The 20,502-nt window shown below is 35.8% G+C and overlaps 1 pseudogene; it reads right to left on the bottom strand.

The window, feature by feature from the left end:
* Positions 1–50: 50 nt before the first annotated feature.
* LOC148033890 (geranylgeranyl transferase type-1 subunit beta-like) lies at positions 51–10,354 on the bottom strand (annotated as a pseudogene).
* Between the last annotated feature and the right edge of the window lie 10,148 nt (positions 10,355–20,502).

Here is a 20,502-nt window from a genome sequence, read left to right as displayed (position 1 = left end):
CACGTATAGCCGATTGTTCTGCCATAGCTACAGGCACCTTGACTGTAATTTCAGTCCCCTTCTGAGCATTGGTAGGTGTGGTGCTTGTACCCCATCTTAATTTCATCCACTCTCTCTTTACCAACTGCCTCAGTGACATTGGCCCACTCTGACTTTAGTACCATTTCAGCAGAGGCATCTTCTAAATGACCAGTTAGCTTCTTCTCCAAAAAAGGATCTGCAACCTTCAGAAACAAATTGGTTTTCTGACTCTCTAATGATTGCTACTCATAGGCATCCGCCTGCGCATACCAACTTTCAAATTCATGGAGCAAAGCTGTAGTAGCCAACCCTTTATTGGGCTTTTCAATCCAATCTATAAATGTCTTTTTAGTTACCAATCCTGCATCTTCCAAGAAAAACTCTTCTCTCAAAGTTTTCTTGAAAGCTGCCCAATCAGCATCTCTTCTATGTAACTCATCAATCTGATCATGCAAAGCATGCATGGCCAAATAGGAGAAATACATACTCCATGCATACTGCGGTACCCCATGAAACAACATCTTATCTTCGTACAACCAGATGAAGGATGAAACATTTTGGCCTTTAAATTGCTTCAATTCTTGTCCCACTGCTTGCAATTCATTCACAGCTAAGAAATCAATTCTTTCTACTTTCTATTGAGTTTGCATATGTTGTAAAGCATCACTACCACTTGATCTAGAAAAATCCCCCATCTTTACATAACTCTGTTGCCAACTTTCACGTCAGATTCACCACTGTTGGAGGGTTTGGGGTCGAAAGTCTACCACAGGGGTAAGAGACAACAGGGTGAAGGGAGATTCAAGGAGAGGAGTAGACGAAAGAGAAGGGGTTCAAAGAAATAGAAGACGTAGAAGAATACTCACCGAAAGAAATAGAAGATGTAGAAGAATACTCACAAAGGTGAAGCTTGTCAATTTGTTTCTACATTATGAGAAGATAAATCTCTTGTAGAAAAAAATGTGCATAAAATAATACCTTTCTCTATAATGTTGCTCAAATCACCAATCTGATGCTTCCATTGGCTCTGAAAGGGGGTAATATATCAAGACACCTGACTAGAATTTTGCCAGATCACTCCTTCTTCATCTCCCACTTCAGAGTGTTGTTCATTGCTTGAAAACAATGATCGCACGTCACATGATTTCACTAATCTTTCTTTTGACATAAATTCCTCTCCAAATGGCTGAAAGCTATCTACTTTCTTATACATGTCATCCTATTCTAGATTTTTTTTAAATTTTTACAAGAGCTAATATCTATAATATGAAAACTTGGCTAAACATGTTCAAAAATCTAATATTTTTAAACCATCCATAGTACAGACACTAACACTAATGTCTAAAATAGGATTGGCTCTCTAGATCAATAAGAAAGCCACACTTAGAGTTTTTCACACGGTCTGCGCATAGTGGCATGACAACGTACTAGTCACCAAAATCATTTATATGCTAGTTGACACTTGCAGCCCCATGTGTCCACTTTGCAGACCCTAAGGATGTTGTGGTTGAAGGAATTAATGGACTTGTCATTGCTATGGGCATGGTGGTATCTATCTTAGCAACCACATGGCTTACTCTCCTTGTGCTTCTTTCTAGCATGAACTATGCACTCATTCAGTTGTATATCTTTTCATTTGTGATATTTGTACCTATGTATACCTTCTAGAAAAGAGGGATTCCTGGGGCTTATACTATATTTTTATCCACACTGTGAGTATGTGTAATATCATTTGTAGTATATTGCCTCATTTTTTCTTTTCCCATACACTTCACTCTACAACCTTGTAGAGTCCTATGTATTGCATAGTACAAAGCTAGATTGATGTTGTGCTCCACAACTATGAATTGCTTTCTCATTGGTATTCATGCATCTTGTTCTAACATTTTTATGTGGTGCAAAGTTTCTCCATGCTTAGATCCCTCACATGAAATCTTGCCCATGGGACATGTGCTATCTCCTTTCACCCCATGAAAGGAGATCTTTTGAGGGAAGCCTTTCTCTCTCATCACTCCCTAGTTTCCATGATAGATCTTGTCTTGTCAAAGAAAGCTCATGTTGTACCTATCATTTTTCTACTCTTTCATTTCACAGTTTCCTTATTCCCTTGCAAATTTGTTGTCTTCTCAAACATGGGAGTCCTTGGTACTACTTTATGCACCATAGTGAAATTTTTGGTGGGCTTGGGATATTTGTCATTGCAATACTTTGAAAAAATGCCTCCATGCTTGGACCATTACTAAGATGCTTTCTAAGGGTATCTGCATGTTATCTTGCACTTTGAAGCATGGCATTAGACATGCTTAATAAATATGCATCATAGAGAGAGATATGTTGTCCTTGATTCCCTCCTCAGCAAGCAATGAATCATGAATTCACTTTGAGAGATTTGTCCTTAATAAATATTCATCATAGAGAGAGATATCTTGTCATTGAATCCCTCCTCAGCAAAGCAATGAATCATGAATTCTCTTTGAGAGATTTGTCCTTGCTTTTTGGGCAACCTCCAATCATTCCTTCAAACTTGCAATTGTCAATGATTGTAGTGAATCAACTATTATGGAACCCTATATATTGAAGACAAATTATATTAAGAAAGCTTGAGATTAAACATGAGATTTTTCTGAGGACTGATTTGATTATCCTACCAACTAAGAAAAATATCTATGGAGAGAATATCACTCTCTTGGATGTGGATTTTTGTTGTCACTTTCTTATCTATGTACCTTACATCATGGCATCGGCTTTTATTTGTGATAACCTCCATTACTCACATATGGAGATATGCTCATGTTGCTTTTCTTTCTTCACCAACTTTGGTATATTGCTATAAGATTTGCTTCAAATGAAGAACACACGATCTTTCTCTTGACCATCACATTTTTTGGGACCCCATTGAAGATAGTCGTGATAGCCAATCAATTTTCCCTTGTCTCATCTACTATGAATCTAAAAATACCAAGTCATAGATATTCATATAACTATACTATAGAGTTTAACCACTCCCAAGATAATATATGCTAGGTAGTGACATCCTCTTTTATCTCACAAAAGGGTATTGTGATTGGTTCTTGAACACTACAATAGATTTCAACCAAGAGTGAGCCTAAGATTCCCCCGATCATATGACATTGCACAACAAATGCTCTTACCTCAACACATAGACCTGGCAAGCCACTATAACCTAGCCATTCACTTGGCAGGTATGATCAAGTTGTATCCATGTATTAGAAAGTCTCCATTTCCTCACATTCTCATGCAATTTATCAAGTCTGCACCAAAAGTAGGGCCTTTTGTAGAAATCTTAAAAATAAAACAATTCTCTCCTAGTAGACCTTGTACAAGGAAGCAACTAGCTTGAAGCCCTAGATGGTTCCATTGTTAGGATTATCCTAATCTATTAATCCATTGAGATTAGGTGTAGGAAGCTCGGCCAACCTTTCAAATACTTATGTTTTGGTGAAACAATATATAATGAAAATGCAAAATATAAATTATTTTTTATGAAGAATGATGATGGGGGATCATCAAATAAGGTTTTCAAATTCAACATGCCTGATATGCAATGTATGTTTTAGGGACTCTAGAGGCTCCCATTCCACGCTTGTTGATGGAAATACATTTGCACAAACTAAAGCTTAGTCTACATGCTTAAAGAAATAAGACAAAGTAAAATCAAAATTCTTACAAGATGTTAATGTTCCTTGAAAAGTGCATTTCATTATCTTACAATGAGGTGGGAAGTCTTGCTGCATAGAAGGTGTCATGTGAGGATCCTCTATAGTATATACATATTGAGTTTTTGCAAACTATTTTTTATCTTGCATTTTGAACCTTAAAAATAGTGTCTGATAATAAGTTTTTCATTGTGAAATCCTCCTGATATCATCATATTGCGACTTGGAGTATCTTCTTTTGATGTGCATCTTTAGGTTGTTAATGGGAAATAACACATTGGCGGACTCTATACAACATGCTATATAGCACATTAGCATTTTTATTTACTACATTAGAAAGAAAGAGCAATGCTAGACAATGTATCTCATGATATCCTCATATCCTCTTATGATGTGTATATTATCCATAATCTATCTACATTTTTCTGATAGCACCACTGTAGCTATTCATGGTTGAACTTCTTGCTTTATGGCCAAAAAATCAATTACAAAGTCAAGACATTTTTTCTAAAGGTTCTACATTTTCTTTGTCAAGCAATGACACGCTCAGAGTGCATTGTCTTCATATTCATTTCTCCTTAAGTGAATCCTCTTATGATGTACATCTTTGGGATGTTGATGGAAAAAAGCCCATTGTAGCCTAATATATTGTTATCTCATACATTAGCATTTTATTATATCACATTGATAGGTACCACATTATCAAAAAAGAGAATATGAAGAATTTGCACAGCAAGATGACCTCAAATAATGCTATCTTTGGTGTATCCTCTTGTTTTTTTCATCTAGATCCTATGGTGCATGTGGACACATTTTGACTAGTTGGAATGTCTTCTTGTGCATTGTGGGATTCAGGTTGATTTCTTATGATGTAATGTAAGTTCTAAGTTTTTTCCTTTTACTCCACTTCCAAAGCCAATGGAGGTAAGTGAGGGAAGACCATAGGTCTTGATTTCCTGGGATTTGAAGATATTTTCATTGGAGAGGAGATCCCAGCTAGTAAAGGACCCCCTTTTCTAGGAAGGTGTGATGCTCACGGTGTTCATTATATATATATATATATATATCCTCTACATCATGTGAGTTCAAGGCCAATTTATAAATATCCTTATCTATGAATATTTATTAAATAAAACATAACCATTTTCTAGTCAATATGTAAATAATTCCTTTATATTACACCCTTCCATATGTAAAAAAAGAAAAAAATAGGATTTTTAAATTATCTTGTTTTGAATCCACTTGATGCACACATATATTCATGAGTGATATCCTCGAGGTGTGATGCTAGAGAAAATAAAAGAAGTCTAGTAGATCCTAATATCCAAGTTGACATCTATGTTGGAGAGGAAATCACTAAATAGTCCCTTGTAGAGAAGTTGTTCTCCTTCCTTCAAGCTTTGATAATGCTATGACAATGTTCAATGTTTCATTCAATTTGAAGAATGTCATTTTTTCAACCATGAATGTCATCTAGGATGAGTTCAACAAATATAGAGAGTTAAAAAAAGTTGCAAAAGATTCCAAGTTCTTCATACATTTTCCATGTAACCAAGGAAAGAAGTATAATCCTAAGAGGATTGGAAGGAAAAGACTCTAATACCTCAAGAAATTGCATTCTCATCTCTCAGCATTTCAACTACAAAGGCCAACAAGGGTACAATGGGTATGATATCTTTGTTGGAGATAGCTTTTCTCTTTGGGTAATCAAGATACATGTGAGAGCTCCACATTCGAGACACCTTTGGTCAAATTCATTCTCCTTGGATGGTTCTTGTTTTTGAGGGAACTAGATGGAGATGTGGTCAAGTTGGCTACAAGTCCAACATGCAAGAATCTCACGCAAGGGTGAAAATCCACACCCTTTACCTCTTCCCAATATCAGAACCAAAACTAGCCTATAGTCCATGATCACTACATTTTTTCCCTCATCATAAGAGACAAATGAGATGGTATAATTGTCCTCCTCATTGGGCTCTTTAGCTTTGTGACTTAGGGCATCACTAGGTGGGTGAGTTATCATCGGAAAGCCTAGAGGCAATGGGCCAAATGGTTGATGTCACCTTGAGGAGCTGCTAGTCTCTAGTTAGGGGGAGCAAATGGAGCCATTTGGTTCGTGATCTGGGATAGGGAAGCCCATGATTTGGATATGGTGCAACATAGGGAAGTCACCTAGGGGCTCTAGATGTGGATGCCTCATGACCAAAGTGCTTGGAATTTTTGTAGGCCCTACTCTATTAGGAGCATTAAGATGGCATGTGATCAATGCCACAATGCACATACTCGCATACTCGAGAGGTCCACCTTCTTATAGAACATGTAAAGACACCACATGAATTCAAAAGAAAGAGTATTATATTTAGTAAAATTTACAAGATTATATTTACAAAAGAAATTTTTAAATTACAATTTGAAAAAAATAGGTAAGTTTAGTAAAGTAAAAGGAGTCATTTTTAGGCCTCCCCACGCTCCAAGCTCCATCACCGCAAGCAAGAGGAGAGGAGAGGAGAGGAGAGGAGAGGAGAGGAGAGGAGAGGAGAGGAGAGGAGAGGATGGAGCGCTTCTCCACCATAAACCCTCACCATCACACACTCACTCCCTCACACTCTCACACTCCCTCTCTCAAGCACAAGCTCAAGCAAACAAGAAGAAGAAGAAGAAGAAGAAGAAGAAGAAGAAGAAGAAGAAGAAGAAGAAGAAGAAGAGGAGGAGGAGGAGGAGGAGGAGGAGGAGGAGGAGGAGGAGGAGGAGGAGGAGGAGGAGGAGGAGGAGGAGGAGGAGGAGGAGGAGGAGGAGGAGAGCTACGTTTGGCCACACACAAGAATGAGCTTCTCATTCCATTTTCAACTTTATATAAAAAACCCTACATCCCTTTTGGGCGGTTATCCCCTTTTTTACATGGGTGACCGTGGCCTACTAGGCCCATTTTCCCATTGTCCTTCTATCTTCCTACCATCCTTCCTACTGCCCATCTACCTTTACAATTTGCACGGGTGAGAGCCCAACGCTCTTAAAATAAATCATGATGCACCTTGCACTCTTTTACAAAAGTATTGACTTGCATTTTTTCTTGTGCACCTTTCTCCTTGATTTAGGACTTTTCTGCACTTCTTATGTTTCCATATTTTTCTTCGTGTGCCTTCGTCTTCCGTTTCACTTTTGCCTTGGCCTTGTCTTTTGCTTTAGATTTTCTATATTTTCCACCTTGTTCGTCTGAGGGTTAACACCAAGAGGTCAAATTTGTATGTGCATATGTGAAGTTATGGTGCCTACAAGGAGTATGTACAATGGCACAATGTCATAGTAGATTAATTCCCAAAGATTGAAATTGAGACAACTCAAAGTTCTGAGTGCAGAGCAAAGTGAAGTGTGCTTCCTTAAGTCCTTTGATGAATATATTTGCAATCATTTGATCAGTTGGACAATGTTCAATCATGATCGTGCCTTTCTTTACTTCATATCTAACATAATGATAATACATTGCAATGTGTTTAGATTTGTTGTTGAACATAGTCTTTAGCAAGACTAATATCACTTTGGTTATCACATCAAAGTGGTGTGTTAAAGAGAGGAGGATGGCCAATATCTGATAGAACTTGTCGAAGCCATACTAACTCTCGAGCTGCAAAAGATGCAACTACATATTCAGCCTATGTAGTGGAAACAAAAACACAACATTGTTTCTTACTAGTCCAAGAAACAAGACAACCAGATAAAGAAACAATTTCCACTTGTACAATGCATAGATAAGTGAGAGCTTGCCTAATTTGCATCTCTGTAATCCAAAATTTGAAGTGAATGTAGAGAATTTGCGTTAAGGAGAGGACTGGGAGAGAGAAAGGGGAGAGAGAAGATTGCCAGAGAGAGAAGAAGAGAAGCAGAAGAGAGAGAAAGAGAGTGATGAGGAGCGAGAAATACTAGAAGAAGAGAGAGAAATACAGAAAAGGAAGAAAGGAAGCCATGAAAGCTAGAGAGAGGGAGAGAAGATAAAGGAGACTTGTTATTATAATCTAATGGAAAAAAATATCAAGTCCCTTACATCTTATATACCCTCCAGTGTAGCAAGTATTTTCCTCCATTATTTTATTCATGTATTCCCCCGTATTCCCCATCTCTTACATTCCATCCCCACCCAAAGGTTTTTTCCCTTTTTAAAAAAGGACACTTATTACAAAATAGGGAAGGGTAGGGTAGTCCAGAGTACTACTATGCTACATGATTACAAGGGGTTATTCAATAAATCATGTAGGGGTTATGTATGTATGTTGGGTCATGGATACAATATGATGTATGGGCATGATTGGGAACTTGGCATTAAGTGTGTCCATGTTCATTCTCATTTGACGCATTTCCTTCATCATCTCAGCATGATTTTCTGTGTTTGCTGCTATGCCTGCAAGTGTAGCCTCCTGTCTTTCCAAAACAACCTCATGTCTTTGATTATGCCTTGGTTCATGCCTGTATAGAGTGTCATTAAGAGCATTGAGGCTTCCAATGTCATGAGGATACTCCTTGTAATCCATTTCAGGGTTGTTCTCAGTCCTTGGTTCTCGTGCATCCCTAATTTGTTTTTGAACATCTTCATTGGGCTTGGTTTTTCCCTTATTGGGTTGCACAATTAGTCAACAACTCACCTTCCTTGGAATCACTGAATCCATCAGCATGTGCTTTCTCTAAACAAGATAATCTTATCAATTAGAGATCTAAAATGCATGCAATAGTGTCTAAGCAACATGAGATCCTTATCTCTATGCAACTCAAATAGGTATGGAAGTTCAGTTGTCTTCGAAGGGGGGGTGTTGTAATTTAGATACCTAGTTCACAACATAAAATTTTCAAGCCTAGTTCTCCAAGCAAGTTGAACCCACAAAGGCCATAATAAGCATCTAGTAAATTTGGTACTTCCCTTGGATAATTTCTAAACCACCAAACTCACTTTGATAGCTTAATAAAAAGGCACACAATGCATTGGTGTCCCAGAGATACCCAACTCCATGAAGATTGAGTACTCCCCCAACCCAGAATGCATAGCAAGTATCGGATGACTTGTTTATCCTTCCTTGGAAACCTCCTACCTGTGACTATTTCATTGTATAAGGCCATTCACATCCAAAACAATTGATGCCAACACTCCAGACACTGGATCAGGTACCATATAGCCCATCAACTTCAAAGCAGCCAACTGCACAATATGTAGCACCACTTGTACATGAGAATCCAAGCCAAGTGACAAGCTAAACCCATCATCATATGACTTGCATTCTAAGATATATTTCAATGCCTTTTCAGAATCCAATCTAGACCAATCATTGAGCATTGTCAAAATAGCAACATCACAATAATCAAAACACAATTATGTCTTTGATCTTGTATTGACCAGTGTAAATCTTCCATGAGCCAGCTCCAACCGTTGCATTGAGCTTAGCAACATATATTGTTGAACTTGAGAAAAGTCATCTCCAAGAATCTTGAGTATAGCTAATGTTGAGTAGGTGCTCACAAGATGTCCTTCATCATAGGAAGCAAGGGGAGACCTGGAGGAAGTGAAATAAGTCCTTATTGATGGAGATCCTGAAAAGCCCAAAAAAATAGCCTATGGAAATCTCGTTGCTATCTCAAAGCTTGCAACAAGTCATATTTGGATGAAAAAAGACTTAAAAGATTATAGTTTGGAGCCATTATGCTTCAACTGGACATGTGAATAGGCGCTATCATTTAGGTCTATTACAAATGATCGAATTTTTTGTGTGCTTAATCAGTTGAAGCTGATGTCTTGTCAAGATTAATGCAATGGAGAATGCACATCTCTTTATAGTAGCTATCATCCTAAGCTTGGTTGATTTGTGTGTGTTGGTGACATTTTTGTGGTATCAAATCTCAACCATGTACTTTGCATAGCACCTTTGCCCTATGATAGTAAATCGGATTTGTGAATTGATTGCATTTTTACTTCTTGGAGGCATGCTTCCATCATTGTTTGTGATTGTTCAAGTCCACTTTCTTTATTTTCCACCACCACTATCTACGCCAACAGGCATCAATGCCTACAAAACAAATTGCTACTTGCAGTGTATTGCAGTCTACTTGTCTATGAGTTGCTGATGGTTTTCTTGATGATCAAGATGGAAATATATGTGAATCTCCCATTGCAGTATGGAGCTTAGCAAGCTTCGGTCCCGTACGAGGGATCTCAACTTGAGGGCTTCATCACAGTTGAACAACCAGATGGCAAAAAGTTGATGTTGCTACTTCTATTGCTTCTTCTTCTTCTTGCCTTTTATTAGTTTGCTCTGTGGATGTCATCTTCCACAACATGATGAAGCAACATGAATGTTCAACAAATGACTCAAGCAAGGCGGCGGCATTATATGTGACTTTCTATGCAGGCCTCCGACATTGCTAGGCATCTATGGGGAGCCAATGTTTCTATTAGGGATTTGGGGCTTGCTAGAGTTGCAAGTTGGCTATGGCAAACACATGAATGGAAAGTGATGGAGGACGTGACCACTTCCTTGTAGGTGGAAGAATTGCATGGGATTTCTTATTGATCCTGCCTTCCTCATTGAAGTCCAGTCCGAGCATAAGCTCCAAGACCTAGAAAGGCTTCTTAATGCTGTTGGATTTGCCAATCTTGACCCTGCAGGTGCAGTAGCCATGGATCCTGAGTAGGCCCTTATAGGATCTCTGAAAGAACCATGACTCCACTACCACTAAAATGGTATACAACATGTAGCTCTTGATGCTTAGAGGCTCTCTATGCCATTTATTCTTGAAGAGTATATGGATTTATGGAGTAGAGTGGAGATAATGGGTTGATCTCCTCCATGGCAGGTTGAGAAAAGCTTGAAAAGAAAGAAAGAGAAAGACTCTCCCTAAAAAGTAACAGTAACTGTATCCTCTTCTACTCCTGTTACCACTGTTTTTTAAAGAAAAGTACATTCAAAATTGGCCAAAAATGACACATGAGCTACTAAATCTGGTCTTCCGACCTCCAAAGTTGGTCCAAGACTCCATTAATGCTCCACACTTGCAATCCTTGTAACACAATATTAGTGAGTTTGGGAATCTCCCAATTCCCATTTTTTTAATACTAAGAGGGTGGCGCCCAGATAACATGCCCATAAGTTTATCAAAACCATATGATCTCACCTATCATTGGAAAACACTTGAAAAATGGAATCTATTGAGCTATAGAGTGCTCAATTTGGAGTTATAGTGTTCAAGTTATGACATATCCAAAGATTTGACCACATGTCCCAAACTTATGGGAAATTCCCATATTCCCCAATATGGTGTTTTGTGGTCCAAAAATCCTTAATAACTCCATTGCTGCTCCATTTCATGTATGTACATGTGTACATGTGGCTCTTAGATCTGTGTGACTAAAAAGAGACAACTGAATGGAATATTAGCCAACTCGATCAAGAACCTATGGCTCTAATACCAATTGTCAAGGAGGGAACTGGGAGAGAGAAAGGGGAGAGAGAAGATTGTAGAAGAGAGAAGAAGAGAAGTAGAAGAGAGAGAAAGAGAGTGACAAGGAGAGAAATACAAGAAGAAGAGAGAGAAAGATAGAAAATGAAGAAAGGAAGCCATGAAAGCTGGAGAGAGGGAGAGAAGATGAAGGAGACTTGTTATTATAATCTGATGGGAAAAAATGTAAAGTCCCTTACGTCTTATATACCCACCAGTATAATAGGTATTTTCCTCCATCATTTTATTACTATATTCCCCCCGTATTCCCCATCTCTTACAATTGGAGCTTCATTAGCATTGATAAATCAACCCAAAATCTTTAGCTCCTTTCAAATACTTCAAAACTTATTTAGTTGCAATCCAATGTTTAAGACATGGAGAACTAAGATGTTGTTCAATAAAATTTGCAGCAAAAAGAATGCTAGGGTGAGAATTTAAGCCAACAAATTGAAGACATCCAACAAGATTAGCATAAGGTTGATGTAATGCCAATTGTCCATCATTCTGCAAAAAAGTGAGAGGTTTTGGTAGAGCTCACAAGACAAGGAGTACTAGTAGGATGTGTAGAACCCAAACCAAACTTTTGAATTATATCTTCAATGAACTTTGTTTGATGCAATAATAAAACACCATTTTCTCAATAGCATTGAATTTGAATACCAAGACATGAGTGTATATCTCCAAGATCAACCATGTCAAATGTAGAAGATAAAACCTTCTTTACTTGTTGAAGGAAGTTGAGATTGTTAGAAACAAGTATGGTATTATCCACATACAGAGCAAGAATAACAAAACTATCATTGCATCGCTTGACATATAAGTCAGGATCTGAGAAAAACAAGAGATAAAACCTTGTTTTGTAAGGAAGATATTTCCATTAAGAAAAGTAGTTTTCACATCCATTTGGTGAACCTCCAAATCAAACTCAAAAACAAAAACTAACAAGACCCAAATACTCGAAATACGAAGAAGAAGTGAGAAAGTTTCTTGATAAACAACTCCTAGAATTTGTGAGAAACCTTTGGAAACTCGTATTGCTTTGAATTTATCACATGTTTCATTTGCTTTTGTTTTAGTCTTATAAAACCACTTGCATTTAGCAATACATCTAGGTCATAACTTAGTTAGAACCCATGTACCTTTAGAGATAAGAGATTCATACTCAGCTTCCATGGCCTCCTGCCATTGTTCCTTTTGTGGGGATGACATGGCATCATTATAAGAGATAGGGTCTTCACAAATATTGAGAACATTCTCAAGAATATCAGCATCATAAACATGACAAGTACCATGCTCATTATCAATTGGAAGATCAACATAAAGATCAACGCTAAGGTCATCATCAACAATAATAGGTGCAGGTTGTTGTGAATCCTAATTTAAAGAGTCAATATTATCCCATGAAGGAGGTTCATCATCATGATATAGATAACGAAAAGAAGTGAGTAATAACTTTGTATCATCAATGTCCTCTAGTGACCATGTCCGCCCAGCATCCTCCTGAGACCATGTGATGCCCATAAGTTGCTAATTGAAAATAGCATTGTGACTTATGATTACCTTCTTGAAAGATGGATCATAAAACTTGCATCCCTTAGAAAAAGTTGAATATTCAATGAAAATTACTTTCAAATCGAGAAGATCAAGTTTTTTGCAAGTCTCTTTGGGTACATGAATATAAGGAATACATCCAAACGTTCAAAAATATGAAATATGAGTTTCACCAGTCCAAGTAGTAATTGGTATTTTACTAGAAGGAGGAGTTGTAGGAAGATGATTTTGCACAAATACTGCTATTAAGATCGATTCAGCCCAGAAAAATTGAGATAAGGCCAGAATGAATGAGCATACATTGCATGACATTGAGAATAGTTGTGTTTTTACATTCAACAATACCATTCTATTGAGGAGCATATCAAACCATATATTTATGATGAATACCCTGATTATTACAATAATCATCAAAACCATTTGAAATGTATTCTCCACCATTATCATTGCGAAGTTTCTTGATGCAATGACCAATATGAAGTTCTGCAACTTTTTGATATTGCTTTTAAAAGATAATAAAACTTTTGAATTGTGTCGCAAGAGAAAAAAAGTAGTGTATCTTGAGAAATCATCAATAAAATTCATGAAATACCAATATTGAGATTTTGATGAAGAAAAAGGTCCTCAAATATCAATGTGAATAAGATCAAGCAAATCTCTAGAATGAGTTGTGGTGGAAATGGAAAAGGGTTTAGAAAACTCTTTCCAAGTGCATGATATTCACAAACACCCATATGAGGATGAGCTTTGAATTCCATACCTTAAACAAGGTCTCCCCAATAAAGATCGACAATCTTAGAAAAATTAGAGTGAACAAAGCGATGATGCCATATTTTGTTGTTAAAATCCTCAAGAGAGCTGTAACAACATTTGCAACATCTTCATTTAGAGAAAACTCAAAAAGATTACCACTTCAAGAAGCAATAACTATGGTTTGGCCAACTTTCTCAATGCAACACTTGGTATGGTCAAAACTGACAAAGAGACCAAGATCCACAAGTCTTGCAACTAAAAGAAGAATCCTTTGTAGATCTAGGATATGTAAAACTCCATGAAAAATTCATGTTGAAGAAAGAGTATCAAGATATAGATCACCTATACCTTTGACTTGACAGGTTGTGTCATTAGCAACATAAACCAATTTCTTGGCAGGAATAGAATGATAATTATGTAACCATTGGGACTGATATGTCATGTTTCCCCTAGTACCAAAATGAATAATAAAAAGAGATCCATCACGAACATGAAGTATCCTTTCTAGAGAGATAGAATAACTCACACAATTTGCTTCTTCAATAATGTTGTCATGTGTAGCAATATATGCTATATTACAATCTGAATCAAAATGCCTCTTGAAACATAGATGGGTTTGGATGATCATTCTTTTTGCAATAGTTACAAGGAGAATAATCTCTAGATAAATATGGTTATTTATTTGTAATACCATGTTCTTCATCATATTGTTTTTCCTATCAATTATTTGTAGTATGACCATTTCTATTGTAATAAGAACAATGTCTATTAGGGAACCTTGAGATGAGAGAAGTTACTAGCGTGATGACTCGTATGTGTAGAGTGTGGAAAGGGATGCCTTCAATCAAGTAAAGATTGGTCGATTTGTTCTGACTGTGTGTCCTCTTGTGAGATCATAACTGTTTCTTGATTTGTGTGTCGTCATTCATGTCGTGAATATTCAATCAAAGATATACAAGCTTGATTAATATGGATCCTATCTTTGTTAGATAATATGGTAACAATATTATCATAAGAAGGATCCTTTATAATGTCAAGAAGTTGTGTTACCAATTTCTTTTGTGAAACAACATCACTGACATCAACAAGTTGATTGATAATGTACTTGAATAATTTGATATGTGTTGTCATAGAAGTTCTAATGTTGTACTGTAACTCACTAAGCTGACTACCAAGATAAAGTATTTTTGTAATAGATTTCTTCTCAAATTTTGCTATCAAATACTCCCATATAGCTTGTGAGGTTGAAAGATTACATACATCAACCATAAGAGATTCTTGAAGAGTAAAAATAATATATTAACGAGATGCTTTGTCATATATGACCCACTCATTATAAATCGTTTTCCATTCTTCAAAGATAGGTCCTTCAGTTACAAGGGTATTACAATGAGCCTAACCAATTGGTTTAGATGGACATTCATAATTACCAAGAACAATATCATGCAAGTCATCACCTTCAAGAATTAGTAGCTAGCATCTTTACTTCCACCCAATGAATCCTTGTCCTTGAAAGTGAGGAATAAAATGTTGTCTAGAAGGAAAATTGTTGATGATTATAGAATTAGACATAGCTAGCTGAGATAATACATACAATATGAGATCACAAAATCTACACATTATATACGAAACAACGAGATGAAAGTGTAGCACAACAAATTGTACTTAGAAGCTATGCTATAAGGAAATATATTTAGTTCAAAAAGCATACTCCAAAAGAAGGAGACCCATAATGTGAGAGAAAAAAGTGGTCTAACATAGGCGAGCAATATGAACAACGCTCAAAATGTTATCACTTTACTTCTTAGTTGAGAATAGATGATGATCTAGCTAATTTTGGCAAAAATGAAGAAACACAAGAGTGAGTAATCATGACCAAACTTGTGTCATAGAAGTCTGCACAAAAAGTTATTGTTTTGTTTGTTTTCGTGTTTCAAGTCCAATTTATGTGAGTTGACATAACTTTTGACACAGAAATCCAAATTGAGGAGGGATTTGATAAGAAGAAAGCTCGTGAGTCCTAGCACATCACAAGATTTGTTTTCTTGAGAAAGGCATTTCCTTAAGAGTTTCCCAAATAGAAACTTTTAGGATATCCAACCAAGTCATATCTACAATTTAACATATCTGAAATCTAAATGATGATCGAGTGAACTTCTTTATGCTTAAAACTCATAACATAAGATGCTCTCGTAACAAACACAATACATCAAATTTAAGCATGAAAAGAGCATGAATTAAGAATTGAAGAGATACTACATAGATATACTTCTCGATTGTCTTCTTCAAGGAAGTGGTTGTAGTCGATCATGATATCTCTAATACCATGTTGACATGTAGAGAGAGAAGATATGTAGTGTAGAGATGAGAGAGGGAGAGAAGAGACACACCATGTACACTCCCAAAGACTATCTCATTTTGATCACAATCTACATATATATAGGTGAGACCTAGTCTAGATAGGGTGAGCTATATATGGCTCCAACAACCTACACATTAACCTACACATGAACCACTAGTGCTAGTAACAACTAGGAAGACAATCAAGCAATTAAGAATACTAGCTAGGTCAAAAGATATTTCAAGTGTCAAAATATTTTTGTTGACTACAATCCCAAGAGAAAATAATATTCTTGTATAGTCACATGGTTAAAGGCAAGGCAATGAGGGAAAAATTTTGAATGAATTTTCTATAAAATCTAGCTAAGCCTAGGAAAAATTAAATTCCATGCAGATTCTTAGGATTAGGTCAATCTTTAATGGTTTGATTTTTCTTAGGATCAACAATAATAACCTTGGTAGAAACTACATGACCCAAATATCAAATTTTATATTGAAAAAAAAACTTATATCAATGTTGGTGTACAATTGATTTTTGTACAATAAATCAAAGATAATGCGAAGATGTTTCTTATGTTCCTCTTTTGATTTACTAAAGATAAGTATATCATCAAAGAAAACAATGGTGAATCCTTTATAATCCAAAAAAAAAATCATCATTTGAGAAAACATAGATGGTGCATTAGTAAGACCAAAAGGCATAACAATAAATTCATAGTGACTGAACTATGTTTTGAATGAAGTTTGAAATACATAAGATAAATCCATACGCTCGATTTTGCTAAAATTTTAGCTCCTTTAAGTCTATCAAGTTGGTCATCAACTCTAGGGATTGGGTATCGATTTTTAACATACTTTATTTAGAGCTTGATAATCAACGCACATTCTATATGTTTTATTTTTCTTCAACAAATAAACTAGGTGCATCAAAAGGAGAACTAAGAGGAATTAAACCTTTTTCTAGTAATTTGGTCACTTGTCTTTGAATTTGTTTTTATGCAAAGGACTATGTCTATATGAGGCTTTATGAAGCTAGGTTACACCAAGAAACAATTCAATTTTGTGATTTGATTATCCTCGTGAAGGTGGCAACTCACATGAATAATCATCAAGAAAATAATGTTTATATGAATCTAGAAACTTTTAGTGTGTGGCTTATAATGTAGCTAAAGAGTCAAAATTTTCACCTTCAGTCACAAAAATCATGCATGCCCTATGTTGTTTCATAAGTGCTCACTTAGTTCTATATGACTAATTAGTGGAAATAATTCACTTTGGATCACTAGTCAAAGAGATAGGTTGGCCTTGAAATTGAAATATTATAATGTGAGTATGATAATGAATATTGGGATTAAATTGACGTTTAAAAGACATTCCAATAATAATGTCTAATGATTGAAGAGGTGCAACTAAGAAATCACATTTCTCTTTATATTTTCCCATGGAAATTTCTAAACTCTTGTTTTGTTTTGTACCATTGTACCTAATTCCTTGAAAGGAAAATTTAACTTTGTACAATGAAGAACTAGTTTCCTGTTGCAACCTCTTAATCAAAATTTTCAAAATCAAATCATGATAACATCCATCATCATGCAAGGTTGTCACATTCAAATTATACACATAACCTTTCATCTTCAATAAAGCATGCAAAGAAATATGCATAATTGATTTTTCATCATTACTAGCTTCATACTATAAAGTATTAGTAGTCTAGTCAAGAGTATAATCGGGTTCTCCTTCAATGTTATGCAATTGAAAGGTATTTTGGTTGTTGTTGGGGACTAATGAAACTTGGCAATCTAATTGAAAATGTCTAAATTTTTTGTAACAATAACAAAACGAATTTGGCCTTTTTAGTTTGAATAATTGTAGTTTGAGGTTTTACCTTTTTGTTCAAATTGTTGTTAGAATACCTTTGCACATCGTCACTTCATGGTTAGAAATGAGAATACTTGCTAGATGAAAAAAAAAAGGTTTTTCAAGTTGTGATTGTTGTTGAAGGTATGAGATGGTTGAGATTATTGAGTACAAAGCATTTAAGCAATAGATTGGAATTCTTTCTTGATATCATGGGCATAAGAAATAGCTTTATAAAGTGTAGTAGGTTTAAGAGAGTTCAATTTTTCTTGGATGAAATATTAAAGTCTATCTTCATATTTGCATTGTATCGTGCTCTCAGGAACTTTCTCAAGCATAACAACATAAATATTTGCCAAAATCTTTCAATATAAATAGAAACAATATTACCTTCTTGCCAAGATAAGTTGGACCAATTTCATCTAGCTGGAAGATGAAATTGGAGTGGAAGAAAATATTATTTAGCTTTTTCTTAAAGAGCAGCCAATGTGCAAGGACAGTATCATGGGAGTTTTGACATGGAGTGTGAAAATGGGATATGCTTTGTCATATGGAGGAATTCATACTTTGTCTATAGAATGGTAACTAATAGACCTCTTGGTTAGTGGACTTCTCTACCTTGCTCATTGTTAGGATAATAAGAGTTAGTCAAGTGGAGTCCTAGGAGTTAATGACCATGTGGCTTTGAGTAATGATTAGTGACTTGCTTTGTGGGCTATATGGTGGAGAATGAAGCATGACATCTAGAAGAACATTCAATGTAAATTTAGGGCACCACTGGACTAATTGGATGGATGCTATCCAACATGGCCACAAAGATAAAGATGATGGCATGCTAACTAGGGGGGGACACAAGGGAAAGGTGGGAAAAAGAGAAAAAAAAAAGTAAGTAGGCTGGAGGCTCATGTATTGGAGAGGAGAGAAGAGAGTATTGGGAGTATTTTGAACAAGGAAAAATGAGAGAAGAGGAGATCTCACTTAATTATTGGTCCAAAACATCACGGGAGCCTTTTATGATGATCAAATAGGAGTTTTGATGGGTCATGCTCTTTTTGTGGACTATTTTAGTCCATAAATAATAGTCAAGAATAGGGAAGTAAGCTAAAATAGAGATTTGATACTCAAATAGGGCTTCTCTTGAGTTGTATTGGTTGATTCTTGATCTCTACCTTTGGGAGACATAGTATAGATGACAAAGATAGAGTTTCTCTTGGATTTGGAGTAACATATATGCCATGTTTTACTATTGTAATTAAACTATAATTATAGGACTAAAGTTCTTCTAAAGGACCATAAAGGGCATTCACAACGATTTATGAATTTGAATTCATATGTCTTATCCATGGTGTGCCATCTATCATATTCTATTAATAGATTGATGTATGCATGAGTTTGTGAGGTGTTAACTATAGCTTTTAGATTATATTCAATAGAGATTATTTTTATATTAGTGTGTATACTAAGGTATAGTCTTAGTTTTTATTAGGCTATCATCCCAAGTATGTGCATATGCCTTTCTCTTGAGTATATCTATAAGATCTATCAGATGTATTACAAATTGATTGCTCTACTAAGTAGTATGAAATGAAGTCATTCAATTTTACCTCTATATATCTCCATTAAATCTTCCAAATTCTAAATTCTCAATTTTTAATCTTGTTCTATCTCTGAGTATCCCTACACCCTTTTGTCTCTTACCCCTATAGTGACCTTCAATCTGACATGCTCCCCTATTGACAATGGTTCGTGCTATGGCCCTAAGACATTCCACCAAAGTGAAGCTTTATCTACTAAATAATTACTTGTATACTTGATTTTATCCTTCTTGGGAAAATTTTCTTCATTGAAATAATCATCAAACTTGCTCACCCAAGATAAAACAAAATTTTCATTCTTTTTCTTATCAAATTTTGAAAATTAGAAAGGCTTACAACTTATTTTTTGGTCCTTTTTGGTTTGTTGGCATTGAAAACACCCTTCAAGATCTAAGCAATTCAATCCTCTTCATCTTGAACTATAAGATTTGGTTGTTATTTGACTTCTTGAAGTGCTTATGCGATCACATTTAAATTATATTGGAGAATATCAATTTGTTGTTTGGTAATGGAGATTTTGTATTTTCCATGTTCACTTTGTTAGTATTGGAGGGACCCGACATGATAGAAATAGTTTATGGTGTAAGAAATAGATTAAGAGAAAGCACACTACACAATAATAGATTGCAGAAGATCCTACAAAGTAGATAAAATACATGCGTCTTTTCAAGGCAAAACCCCTACACAGGAACATGCTCTTTGTCCTTTTAATAAAAATAACGTGTGTGAAGAGGTCTTTGGTAATAACCCCTCCCTACCTTCTTGAAAAGTGATGAGCACTACCCCAAAAGAATAATTGGAATAGTTAAGGATTAGCTTGAATCTTAGAAGAAACTCATTGTGGTGGCAAAAGAAAATAAGGTGCAAGTTGAAACTAAATGATAGTTGTGCGTGGATGAGTGCAACAAGGTTAACAAAGATTCTTTGATCTAGGGGTGGTTTTAGGACCAGCATCGTAGCATACAAAGACCAGTAGAAGCCAATCGTTATCTCTCCTCCTATGTAGCAAAATCAATTATGGTAGACGAAACCACTACTAGGAATGGTTTTGCTAGCATGTTGTCTTTTTTTAGTGAAGAAAAAGAATAAATTCACTTCCAAAAATATCATTTTCATTCAAAGGTTGAAGCTAGTACCAACAGATTTTGGATGAGGACCTTTGGAGTCACAAACTTTGGTATAAAGCTTGCATCCAACAAATAATAAGATGTTCCTTGATGGGGATGAAGACA

The sequence above is a fragment of the Lygodium microphyllum genome, chromosome 7 (genome assembly GCF_053477565.2).
Source record: "Lygodium microphyllum isolate KBCC chromosome 7, Lygodium_microphyllum_v1.1.10, whole genome shotgun sequence".
Taxonomy (NCBI): domain Eukaryota; kingdom Viridiplantae; phylum Streptophyta; class Polypodiopsida; order Schizaeales; family Lygodiaceae; genus Lygodium; species Lygodium microphyllum.
The sequence above is the reverse complement of the archived record's forward strand: the minus strand, read 5'-3'. Positions and strand labels throughout refer to the sequence as shown.